This window comes from Mercenaria mercenaria, chromosome 18 (assembly GCF_021730395.1).
Source record: "Mercenaria mercenaria strain notata chromosome 18, MADL_Memer_1, whole genome shotgun sequence".
Lineage (NCBI taxonomy): Eukaryota > Metazoa > Mollusca > Bivalvia > Venerida > Veneridae > Mercenaria > Mercenaria mercenaria.
This window is the reverse complement of record NC_069378.1, coordinates 1,014,685-1,027,602: the sequence shown is the minus strand read 5'-3', so window position 1 is coordinate 1,027,602 and position 12,918 is coordinate 1,014,685.

Sequence of the window (12,918 nt, the reverse complement as noted above, 5' to 3'; positions counted from 1 at the left end):
CGAACGTTTTCCTCACAATGAGGAATTTTACATCATAAATTAGGTTTAGAACCCAGATAGACCCTCCAGTCATAACCGTCTCACAGAGAGAATAATCCTTTTAATTTTTATTTTTGTAAATAGGAACAAATCTGAGGGTTTCATGAAAAGTCATAGACTAATAGTCTGACGAGTTTTTCCTGAATATATAAGAGCAACATACTTTACATTTTAAAGTTTAAAAGATAGGTTGTTTTATTGTCTGAAACTAACATCAAACATAAGAGCATACTGTGTATAGTAGCGTACGACATTGCTGAAGTCGGCAATTATCCTTTTGAATCACTTTATATTCGAGGTCTTCGTGGCCAAGTGGTTAAAGTCGGTGACTTTAAATCACTTGCGCCTCACAAATGCTTGTTCTAGCCTTGCCAGGGGCGTTGAATTCTTTTGAGGAAGCCATCGAGCTCTGTCAGTGCTTCTACCTAGGTGGCTGACCGTGATAATATAGTAAAAAGTCGCTATATGACCTATAAGTGTGTCGATGTGACGTTTAACCAAACAAAACCAAAAATAAAAAGATCCTTCAACTTACACACAAATTGTGTGAGAAACAACTTTACGATTAGAGTACAATCAATTTCTATTTCTTTTGAAAGTATGAAAATAGGTTGTTTCCTATGAGCGAAGAAGGTCATGAGCAAGTTTCTAAATCTACATTATGATTTTGCCATTCACAGAATCTGATGTTAAATCAGGTTTTAGATAAGCGTTGATGTCATTTGTTTGATTTCTTAATGTTTCAACAATAAATTGGTCTCAGCTCATATCAATAAGTATTGCGTTTATTATACTTAGTTTTATATTTATATTTACAGAATATACTTACTGCCAAGGACCTCTGTGGCCGAGTGGTTAAGGTCACTTACTCTTCGATAAAGGTTAGTAACTCCGCCTAGGGCATTGAATTCTCCAAGTGAGGAAGTCATCCAGCTAGCTTACGGAAGGTCAGTGGCTATACCCAGGTTCCCGCTCATGCTTGCCATAATGATATGAGGGTAACTGAGGTCTTCCCCCACCATCCAAAGCTAGAACAGACACCGTATGACCTAAGCTATGTCGGTGTGGCTCTGAACCAAGACAACAAAATAATCGTACTGTCAATCTTCTGTAATGCTTCGTTTTCTTTTTGAACCCCGCTAAATTAAATCAATTTATTTAAAGTATACTAATATTATTTATTGACTGATTATACATACTTCCAAGCTTGCAAAAACGGGGTCCTGCCAACTTTTGTTCCACTCCTGTCATGGAAATCATTATTTGTGTCACCATCAAATGTGCCACACAATCCCTTGATTCTGCTGTAATCTTTGGGCGCCATGTATATATCAATATTCATTAGGTATTTATAGTTTCCAGACAGAATGTTTATCTTCACCAAAGTTCCTATATTCGTTTGCACCTGAAATATTTAACATAATTATGACACGTAATCATACCATCTTCCACAATCATATTATTTATGAAATTTTGTAATGAAACATGTGACACCGAGTTTCATATAGCTATAATACTGAGCATATTGCATTATAATATTATAACAGGAGAGAACAAGTACAATTTGTTCATCATTCTATGTCTCCAGTATTAATCTGATTAGTCTCTTAAATACGCAAATGTGCACTAGTGCGACTTTCCCGCAGATTCCTCAGATACTGCAGCACATTTAAGAAAAGACCATGCAATGATACTACATATCGACTTTCATGAACAAACACTAAGTGAATAGGTTCATAAGAAGAAGTCAATAGAATATAATGTTTTCCATTTTTAGCTCTGGTGGCCTCTGGATAGAGTCGAGCGCAACATACTGAGCAATCTAAAGAAACATATGAGGGGTGTTCAATAAATACCCGGAAAGGTACCATCATTTTTTCATTTATCATGAAAATCAATGAAACTGTTACAACATGTAGATTAGGGAACACTTACCTGATATGTCAAGATCTTGTTTTCTGTGGATAATTAATAAATAAATTCTAGTTCCTATCACGTGTATGGCAACGTCATTTGACGTCTTCCAGCACAAGTTCATGTCTTTTTCTATTTGCATTCACTAGAACAATACTTGCCATTTACCTATTTTTAAGCTACCTTCACACTTTTGACTTATAACTTTTGCACTTCTTACTTCGAACTTCTTGACTTTTTACCTCCTACTTTTAACTTTCGCACTTTTGACTTCCAACTGCCTGGCTTCTGACTTCTGATTTCCAACTTCCACAATTCTTACTTCCGACTTCCAAGAAGGGAAAGTTAGAAGTCAGAAGTTTTGAAGTTGGAAGCCGGAAGTCACGGAGTTACAAGTCAGAAGTGCAGAAGTTGGAAGTCAGAAGTGCGGAAGTCGCAGGTCAGAAGTTGGAAGTCAGAAGTTTGAAAGTTAGAAGTCAGAAATCAGGACGTTAGAACTTAGAAGTTGGAAATAGGAGGTAAAAAGAGTGGAAGTTAGAAGTCAGAAGTAGGGAAATTGGAAGTAAGAAGTGAGGAAGTCGGAAATCAGAAGTTAAACGTCACTACGGTAGAAGTTAGAAGTGTGGAAACTGTAAATAAGAAATGAGAAGTTCGCAAGTTATAAGTTAGAAGTAAAGAAATTGGAATTAATTAGTCGGAAGCGAAGTAGTTACAAGTGAGAAAGTCGGAAGTAAGAAGTTGGTAAGTTGGAAGTCGAAGTCAGAAATCAGGAAGTTAGAAGTCAGAAGTGCGAAAGTTAGAAGTTGGAAGTAAGAAGTCGAAAACTTGCAAGTGAGAAGTCAGAAATTAAAAGTAGGAAGTACGTTAGTCAAATGTCCCTCCAGGGCTTACCCTAATAACGTTTTATTATAAATGTGACATCGATATCATTGACATGTTTGGCAGGCACATTCCATTGGTCATCGCTTGAAAATCATTGTTGAACGAAGACATGAGGTACCATCTTGCACGCACGCTCGCACGCACCTAAGTTCAGTCAAGCGATCCATATTTAATGTAAAATGTCTGTCCAAGGATGCTACAGATCACGGTTACTTAAGATTCATCAAGTGGTCCATGAAAAAGTCATGTAAAAGGTTTTTATATTTTTAAATTAAAGCTTTGGTGACCTATAAGTGCAGTCAAACAGATCCATCTAAATAAACTTTAAAGAGGTCCAACCTAAGATGCTACAGACTATGTAGTGAAGATCATGAGAAGAAGTCTTTTAAAGAACTTTATTGTTTGCTCTGGAGGAGCTTAAAGGGATGGAGTTAAGCATTTTGAAGATACTTAAGAAATGTCTATACAAGACACTACATACCAAGTTTAGTAAAGATGCATCAAGTTGTTCATTTTAACGCTTTTAGCTCGACTATTCGAAGAAAAGGTAGAGCAATTAAACTCGCCCATTCGCCGGCGTCGACGTCCCGATGTTGTAACGTTTTTGTATCTTAGCTGGTATTTCAGTGAACACATGAAATGAGAGTTCACACACTTATTCAATGTGATAAACTAAAATACATTGTACAGGTTCCATAGCTCTATTTCGCTTTTCATGTTTTATAAAAGTATGCCCTTTTTTGAAATTGTCGATAAATGCAACTTCCTAAAATCATCTTTTCTAAATAAAGGAATAAAGTTTGTTGATTTACCTCGTATTTAGACACCAATCTTTAGTTAGCTCTATTCCTAAAAAAAAATAAGAATTCGGAAACAACTCTTATCTGTTATGAATATAATGAAATACTTAGAAACGTAATATTCAATTACAGTAAAATTGTCTTAGATTACACATAGAGCTTAATGTTCCAGACAGTTGTTATTGTAAAGATTCTAAATACTTTCATCAACCAGCAGGTAATATCATAAAATCTTTCAAATTATTGATGATAAAAGCATCAGAGACATTTTCTCCAAGTTCCAAAATATAAAATTGAAACCTGTTTCTCTGTTTATTGATAATTATGCTAAAACGTTTCGGAAATTTTGCAGAACCGAACGCTCTTACTGAATGGAAACAATATTTTTGAAATCATAAAAAATTGCATAAAATTTATGAATCGAATCCTTCCTTATTACCCCCTAAACCCACGTTTTCACTTCGAAATTTAAAGAAAGCTATAACTTAGTTTCAGACGAAATGTGTTTTAGCTCCTGCAGAAAAATCTTCAAATGTTATTATCATTACCTACTACATATAAACATTACAAAATAAATTGAAACATATGAAAACGAAAATCAGTTATCGCCACAAGATGAGAAATATACTGCAGAAAATGTCATGTAGATCAATGTTTAAATTTTAATGTCGGACCTGACGGCAATCAGTTGAAGCACCCTACTCTTCATTTGATCCCTACTCTACACAAAACCCCATAAAAAGCTCGATTCATTGCAAATTCAACCTTATGTACTACAAAAAAGTATTCTCATTTTGTGACTTCTTGTCTAAATGCAGTTGAAGACCACGTGCAGAAATATTTCTCTAAGGTATATGAGAATACGCACGTACGGGGGTTAATCTGTTTTGGCCTATCAAGTATTCAGAAGATGTTCATCATAAATTTTGAAGATGTTATCAAAAAGCTATTAAACAAACACTACAAATGTTCAACAACAAGTACTTATGATTTTTCTACTTTATATAATTTACCACATAACCTTCTAAAAGATAAATGACAGCCTTTATTGTGAACAAAATGCAAGAGAAAACGTTAATTATTTGGAATGTAATGAAACTACAGCATTTTCTTTCTAACTGTAAATTTATTAATATGGAGTTGTGATCAGGTTTGTGAAACGCTAGGGTTTTTGCAAAAAATACTTTCAGACATTCAAGTAATTGGCATCCCTATGGGGAGTAGCTGCGCCATACTCATTCCTGATTAATTCTTATACTGTCATGTAAAAATCGTTACGCACACTGCATGTTTGGTGACTGACCCCTCTACAGTGAGTCGCTACGATTCCTTATTTGACGGTGTGATGACTGATACAAGTGCAAGATTCTGTGATGCTTTTCTCCTAAATCCTACAAAAATCCTACAAAAAAAAAAAACGGACGAAGAGAGTGGATTTTTTTTGTATTGCAACTTCATTTGTCGTGCCCTTAAAAGTTAGGATCTTGGTGCTCTGACTTTAGACAAATTGTGTAATTATACCCTAATTTGGTATTGTGTCAGTATTGTTTAGAGTCTTTATTTATTTTATACTGTCTTGTCATACTTGTAAGTGCGAGCTGGAATGCCCTGAACGCGTTTAAACTCCAAGTTTCCTTTGTATAGATCACTGACCGTTACAAGGCGGTGCCCCTATTTTCAACTTGTTTGTTTTCTGTCTCGTATTGTATGTTGCGTATGTCGTCTTGTTTATGCCCCCTTCGAAGAAGGATGGATATATTGTTTTGCAGATGTCGGTCGGTCGGTCTGTCCGTTGGTCGGTATGTCGGTCGGTCGGTCGGTATGTAGACCAATCCGTTTCCGGATGATAACTCAAGAACGCTTGGGCCTAGGATCATGAAAGTTGCTAGGAGTTGATAGGGAGGTTAGTCATAACCAGCAAATGACCCCTATTGATTTTGAGAACAATATGCGAAAGGTCAAAACTACAGTGACCCGGAACAGTCAAACAGTTTCCGGATGATACTGGGTAACTCAAAAACGCTTGGGCCTAGGATTATGAAAGCGTATAGGGATGTTGGTCATAACCAGTTAATGACCCCTACTTGTGTTGAGATCAGTAGATGAAAGGTCAAGGCCACAGTGACCCGGAACAGTTAAACAGTTTCCAGACGATAATTCAAGAACGCTTTGGCCTAGGATCATGAAAGTTAATAGGGAGATTAATCATGACCAGCAAATGACCCTTATTGATTTTGAAGTCAATAGGTCAAGGTCACAGTGACCCAGAAAAGTTAAACCGTTTCCGGACGATAAGCTGAGAATGCCTGGGCTAGGATCACGAAACGTATTAGGAAGTTGATCATGATTAGCAGATGATCCCTATTGACTTTGAGGTTAGTAGGTCAAAGGTCAAGGTCACAGTGACTCGGAAAAATTAAAAAGTTTCCGGATGATAACCAAGAACGCATGTGCCTAGGATTAAGAAAATTGATAGGGAGTTTGGTCATGACCAGCAGATGACCCATAATGATTTTGAGGTCAGTAAGTCAAATGTCAAGGTCACAGTGACCCGGAACAGTTAAACGGTTTCTGGATGATAACTCAAGAATAATTGGGCCTAGGTGTGACTTTGATCTTAGAGCTAGGGGTCTGGATCTTGTGCACGACACGTCGTCTCATTAACGGGAATATTTTAAACAAAGTAAATTCAAAATCCCTTGATGAATGGAGTTATGACCCGGACACGAAACAGACCCTGGTAAGTCTGACCTTGAACTTGGAGCTAAGGTTCTGGGTCTTGCGCATGCCACATCGTCTCTTTATGGTTAACATTAATGCCAAGTTATTTCAAAATCCCTTCATGGATGGCAGTGTTATGGACCGGACACGACACAGACCATGTAAACATGTAAACTAAGGTCAGTTTATCATTATTATTATTATAAATATGGTTTGTTTTACGGAAGTTGTCAAAATAAATAGACACTTTGAATAAATCATATTTTTGGACCTAAATTAAATTTATGTTAGTGCACAAACATATATATATTATCTGTTTCCTAGAAACTTTATAAAAATGTTAATATTATGTGATGTAATTGAGGTCCGGTGCGTGCGAGCCGCGCAAAACAATACAGAATTTGGGATCTATAACAACGCATACTGTCATCACTTCTGCTAAACATTCATCTGTATAAGCGTAAGTTTTTCTGTCATTACGCTGCCAAATTTCAAAGAAGTCATATCATTAGTTATTGAACAGTATTCGTTTCTTATGTGCAAGTAATCAAACGCGTCATGTTAATTGGCGACGCTGGAAGAAACCGCGGCGCAACGGAAAGTCATCAGCTTCTATGTGGAATACGGAATAACTCCCCTATATACTGTCGAAGAAGTACATATTGACAGGTATCAGAATGTTTCGTGGACAGTAATTTGTAAGTTGTATTTCAGACTTCCTCCCTCCGGGATATTCGGAAATCACGCTCTGAGGAGGACAGAAAAGCTGCGATTATAGCAATATGCGGCAGTTTCGCCGAGAGTGAACAAAATTCGAGAAGTATCTAAAATAACAAGATGCTGCAATTGTCCAACTATACAGTAACAAAATACTTTAACAAATATACCAACGATTTTTGAATGTTACGAGTTATTTGCGATGCGTGTCTCGGCCATTGAAAGTAAATTGAATATGCAGGGGCGTATGTTGAGAACGGAGGTACATTCAATACAATCATTTGGTCTATAGAAATGACGTCACCACCTGCGTCGCCCTCAGAAGGTCGGAAGTTTTACCCATGTGCCCGACCGGGATGCAATTCCTCCTTCCTTCACCATCAAAAGCTGAAAAGTCGCTATATGACCTATAATTGTGTCGGTTTGACGTAAAATCCAGCATACGAAAATTAATTTTCAAACACATTTTATTTTACTTTTCAGAGTGTATTCCTAATTGGCCTGTTACCTTGTGAAAACCTTGCGAATCGATCTAAACAAATTTCCTTGTTATTCGTAACGTCTACAGTTTAATTGGACAGCCATCGTATACTAGATGTTCGTACATTTGGACAGTAAATGAAAACAACAGAAATGCCATGCTTGTTTTCTTCATATACTATTAATAATTCTATTATTCGGGTATTTTGGCCGATCTAAAGATGATAAAACTAAAGCATGCAATATACCTGATAGCTAAGTTCGCTATATTTTTGAACAACCAGAGCTCCCCCATCTTTGCATGACGTCATATCTATAAATCTCAAACCTCCACATAAATTTATCAAAAAGACATCGCCTCCTGCTCGTACCGCAACAGCGCATGCACAATAAGCTCGATTGTTATTACAGGCGACTGTTTTCATCTGTACCTGCAATTGGTTTAAATAACAAACAGTTTTTTATGAACGATGTACACTATTGTGAGTCGGACACGAACATAGTTGAAACGTAAACTTACAAAATAGCCATACTATTCGGGTAAGTATAGTCATATATTACTAGATTTATTATGCCCTAATGAAAAACATTTTTACATTTAATAATTTAAGATATATGCAAACCAATTATAAAAATCAAACCAGTTTTATATAGTCAAACAAAGAAATCCAATAAAATCCAAACAGTTATCGTGTTAATTCGATCTTACATGAATAAGTCAAAATATTTCTTTACGTATGACCTGATATGTTTATGTTAAGTTTTTATGACATACAAAAAGGTATGTGGAAAATATTGCGCAGTGTATATTTTAGAAACATATCTTACCTGTATGCCAGTGTCATGCTCATACATAATAAAGGAGCCAGAATAATCATTATTTTCATATGCCCTGTAGAAACAAGATAAAAATCTAATTGCATGTTGAATTTATGAATATATTTCTAAATGTCTTACGAGTCTGAATAGGTAATAATGTGTACTAACGCGTATTATGCTACTTTAACGTATACATTTGTGAGCTGAGATCTGCGTTTATTTCTCCAAGAAATATTAAAGTATTTGAAAAAATAAAACAATGAATAATCAAAATCGGGTTGAAAATGTTCTCAGATAAATCAGATACAGCTACATTTCTTCAATCATATATTACTTCCGCTTCAGGCATCAAACACACAAAGAAAACTGAAAACTCTGGCAAGACAGTCCATTGATCGGTTGCAAACAACTTTACAATTGAAGGTACACTAATTTGGATACACAATACAATTCCTCCAGCTAGGCTGATTAAGTCAAAGTATAAATTAAGAGCAAAATGTCCAAAAGTATAAATGACTTCCGCAATATGCATCAAAACAACAAAAGAAATATGTACCTTCCATCAGATGTCTTTATATGTGAGTCAACATGCGCATAACACATTTTCTTCTTGTATTTATTTTGTGTTATAATATTTAGCTGAAAGACGTGCAGAAAACATTGATAAGCTGTGCCAGTTTTATCACAATTCAAATACCTTAACCACACAAAGGTATCATTCATGCATACAACAATTCAACGCTTAAATTGTACTAAAAAACAAATAACAGGAAACGCCCTGTTTCTCAACTAATGTTTCCTATCTCTTAAATTAAATCAACCAACCTATTTTCCAATATTTCTGTCTTGCGGGTGTAATCTATTGAATTAATAAAGATCAAGCATTCGTAAAGCATTATCATATTCGGTAAAATGTGAATCATATATTTACCTGAACCTGAGACAAATATACATTTTTCCATATTGCGTGGGTGCCGCGATTTGCTGTTTTCAAACTAAGCTTATACTCTGTGGGATCTGAGTCTGAGAAGTATGGTGAAGTAATGTCCATAGAAACAGAGTCCATCACTAGTGTAGAACTGGCTCTGGCTTGGTATGGGTAAAATCCCTTTAATGAAATTATAGACATTTTGACGGGATAAGGTATTTGACTCCAAATGATAGTAAAACAAGATGGTTTGCTTGTTGAATAATTTAAAACTAGATCGCATGGAAATTATAGGTCACTTCTGTTATATGAACTAAATTTCTCTACTACTATTTGCCAGAAGTTACTACCTTAAAAGAAACTGATGGTGACATATACCAGTATACGCTTTTGTCACGTTTTAGTTTTACTATCAATATCTTTGATATCTTCCAGTCGATTTAGATTGCAATTAGTCAGCTCTTTATTTCTCTGTACTTATTTTCTTTCTTCAAATTGCTGCACTCTCTGGGCTTGCTGTCCTGCTTAAACTTCCTGACACTTCTGGTCTTCCTTGACATGCTGGGCTATCGGCTGTGTTAACTTGACTTGCTGCGCTTATTGGACATGTTTTTATTCCTCTTTCATCTTACTAGAACTGATTCGCTCTCTTAGAATGTACCTCGTGTTAGACTCTCCTAACTCCTTGAGCACAGTTTTCGTCTTAGACTTGATAAGTAATTTTAAGCATACCGCTTCCAAGATTTTCTCCGATTTTTGAAGCAGATGTCTTGCTGATGAGACTGAACTGAAGAGTAATTTATACGAGCTTTCGGATCTAGCTTCTACTAGAGCTTACTTCCCTTCCAGGGACTTACTAAAACTCAAATGTTACAATGTGGCAGAACTAAGTCCTCTTAAGAACCTGAATTTATTTCTTAATTTACAATCTAATTCAAGTGCAAAAGAGTGTTGCTTTTACTGCTCTTCTCTACTTATGTCGTAATGTTCAAAATCCGTTTCTTTTGAGGTGAGTTTCATATGTAAAAGGCTGCTGATTTTGAGGTAATGCAGCCAGGAAGACGTTTTTCTTAGAAATATAGGAACAACACGCAAAGATATAACATACTTGGTTTAACTGTCTGCAGGCTTGATGTGATTTTATTTACACTGTCTGATCTAACTTGTTAAAAATAGGGTAAGTGGGAAGTTGGCATGCCCTAAACGTGTTTTAACCCCTAGTTTACTTTTCATTGTTTACTGACCGTTCCGAGGCGGTGCCCATATTTTCAACTTGTTTTCTGTCCGTCTCGTACTTTGTGCTGCATTTCCATTCCCGTCCATGAACTGGCTGAATCAAACCGAGCCTGCAGCATTTTCATTTTTGTCATGTAGAGCGACCTGTGGAGTTTCCTTTTTTTTATTTTTGTGTATGTTGTCTTGTTTGTCTTGTTTGTTGTTAGCGTTTCTTTCCCCTTTCTCCTTACTGCCCCAATTATCCCACATCGCCTCATCCCATCCATTCTCCTTGCATTAATACCCCCTTGCATTTGCTGCCTCTCTCCTGTTACTATTAGTAAGTTATCTTGCCCACCATAAGTTTAAACACCGGCCGTCCTTAGGCGGTGTCCGACTGCATTTTTTTTCATGCTTATGTGTGTATATATGTGTATATGTACGTGTTTGACATGGCCGGAGCCCCGCAGTGTTTTTGTTTACTTGTCTGTTTGTTGATCTGTGTCTGCGACGTTGTAGGAATACTGCGTTTAAGGACATGTCTTTCCCTGTTGAATATTTATCCTTGCTCCACCGTCCCCCAACATTCGACCCTTTTATCTACTCCTTACCACTCCCACGCCCATTTTTCTGTATTTTTCATATATCTATGTACTTGTTTGAAGCAACCAGTCTGCAACATTTTTCCGTTCCATGTTTTTGGTGTGGGCCTACTTTTCGATGCATGTCTCTATGACTGTGTTTGGGGAACTGTAATTCCGGGAAATCTACCCCTCCCTTTTATTTTTTGAAAAACACGCCGCCTAGCACCAACTTCAGCAAAACGTTATTTTGACTTATAATTGGATAGATACTATGATATCAGAAGGATAAAAAACAAGAACAGCAATTTCAGATGTTTTGCGTTATGGTATTGCGCCGGGTGTAGGCTGCATATTTCTGAGCTCCTAAGTTTCGACTATTTTCAAGTATTTCTGCTTTATGTAGAATACTGCAATTTTGCAGTTGTGTGCAGAAAATAGCTAGGATTGTGTCTTTTGTGTTTACTTCTTGGATTCATTGTGTGCTTTTTTGAGAAATTTGGATTTTAAAAGCAAAACTTGTATATATAGAGACATTTTATACATGTGTATTTTACTTACAGCAATGATGAGTGAACACGTATTAATGCGGATTAAATATGGAAGATCAACTTTATACAATATTGGAAAATCAGTGACTGCCCAGGGTAGTCGACCTAATCCTATTGTCATAGAACAAACCAAGCAATTACGGAATAAAACATACAAAAGAGGAAAGAGAGGTGGTCAAAATCGTGTGAGAAGGACATGGGATAATAATCAAGGAGTGAATGAAAATAATTTGCAAACTTTACCACAAGAAATTCCCGCTGTGTTCAGTCATTAAAGTTACTTTCCATGGAACTGCAAACATTTATATCTTATATTTACGGTTTCAGACTATGCAAATAGCAATTGTAATATTTAAATTCCATTGTGTTATTTTGTAATCGCTTATTTTTCATGGGGTACCGAAACCTATTTTAGAACGTGAAATTAAAAGTATAGTATTTTTTGCCGGTTTTCAAATACGTCAAAAAATCTAGTAGTTTCAAGATTTCGGTAAGATAATTTGACCGTAACTTGTATGTTTTGGTTTACGCAGTATTATTACTCCACAGAATCGTTAATTGTGTCTGTCTCGGTTTCTCGGTTTATTAGGTACGAAGGTAGTAATTCATCGGATGTGCCTCCGTGGTCTACCCGAATGTAGTCCATATGAATATACAGCACCATTTTCCCGCCTGCGCCAAGGTTAACTGTGCTTCTTTAATAATTGCTTAGTGTCGTGGTATTTCTCATCGAAATTTTTTAAAGTACGCCGCTTAAAACAAATTTAGGTAGTTCTGCACGTTTGGATCGAAATTTTTTCTACAATGGAGAATTTGATTAAACTCCAATAAAAGATCAAATAAAAAGATAGGGCCGTGTGCTTGATTTTTTGCTAGGCTGGTTTGAAAAATTTGGACCTCGCGCAATATTTCATAATGGAAGTATATGGGAAAATCTTAACTTTCATAACTTTCATAACATTTTCGTGAATAGGATTTTTTTCTACAATATGATTTTAATGAAATTTCTCACAGTTGTAAATAAACACATGGCCTATAATTTAGTGAAATAAAATGTATAGATCCGTGTGCTTATTTTTGAGATATTTGACCATGATTAAAGGGAACCGGGCATTTCACAATAATTTTAAGACATTATTTTGATTTTTTTTAACGTGCCATATGTTTTAATATCATATTTTGACTTTAGAAATATAGCAACAGTGCCATTGTAACAAATTTACTCACAGGTTTCGATTAATTCATAAACTGATTTTCATTTCCGTATGCCG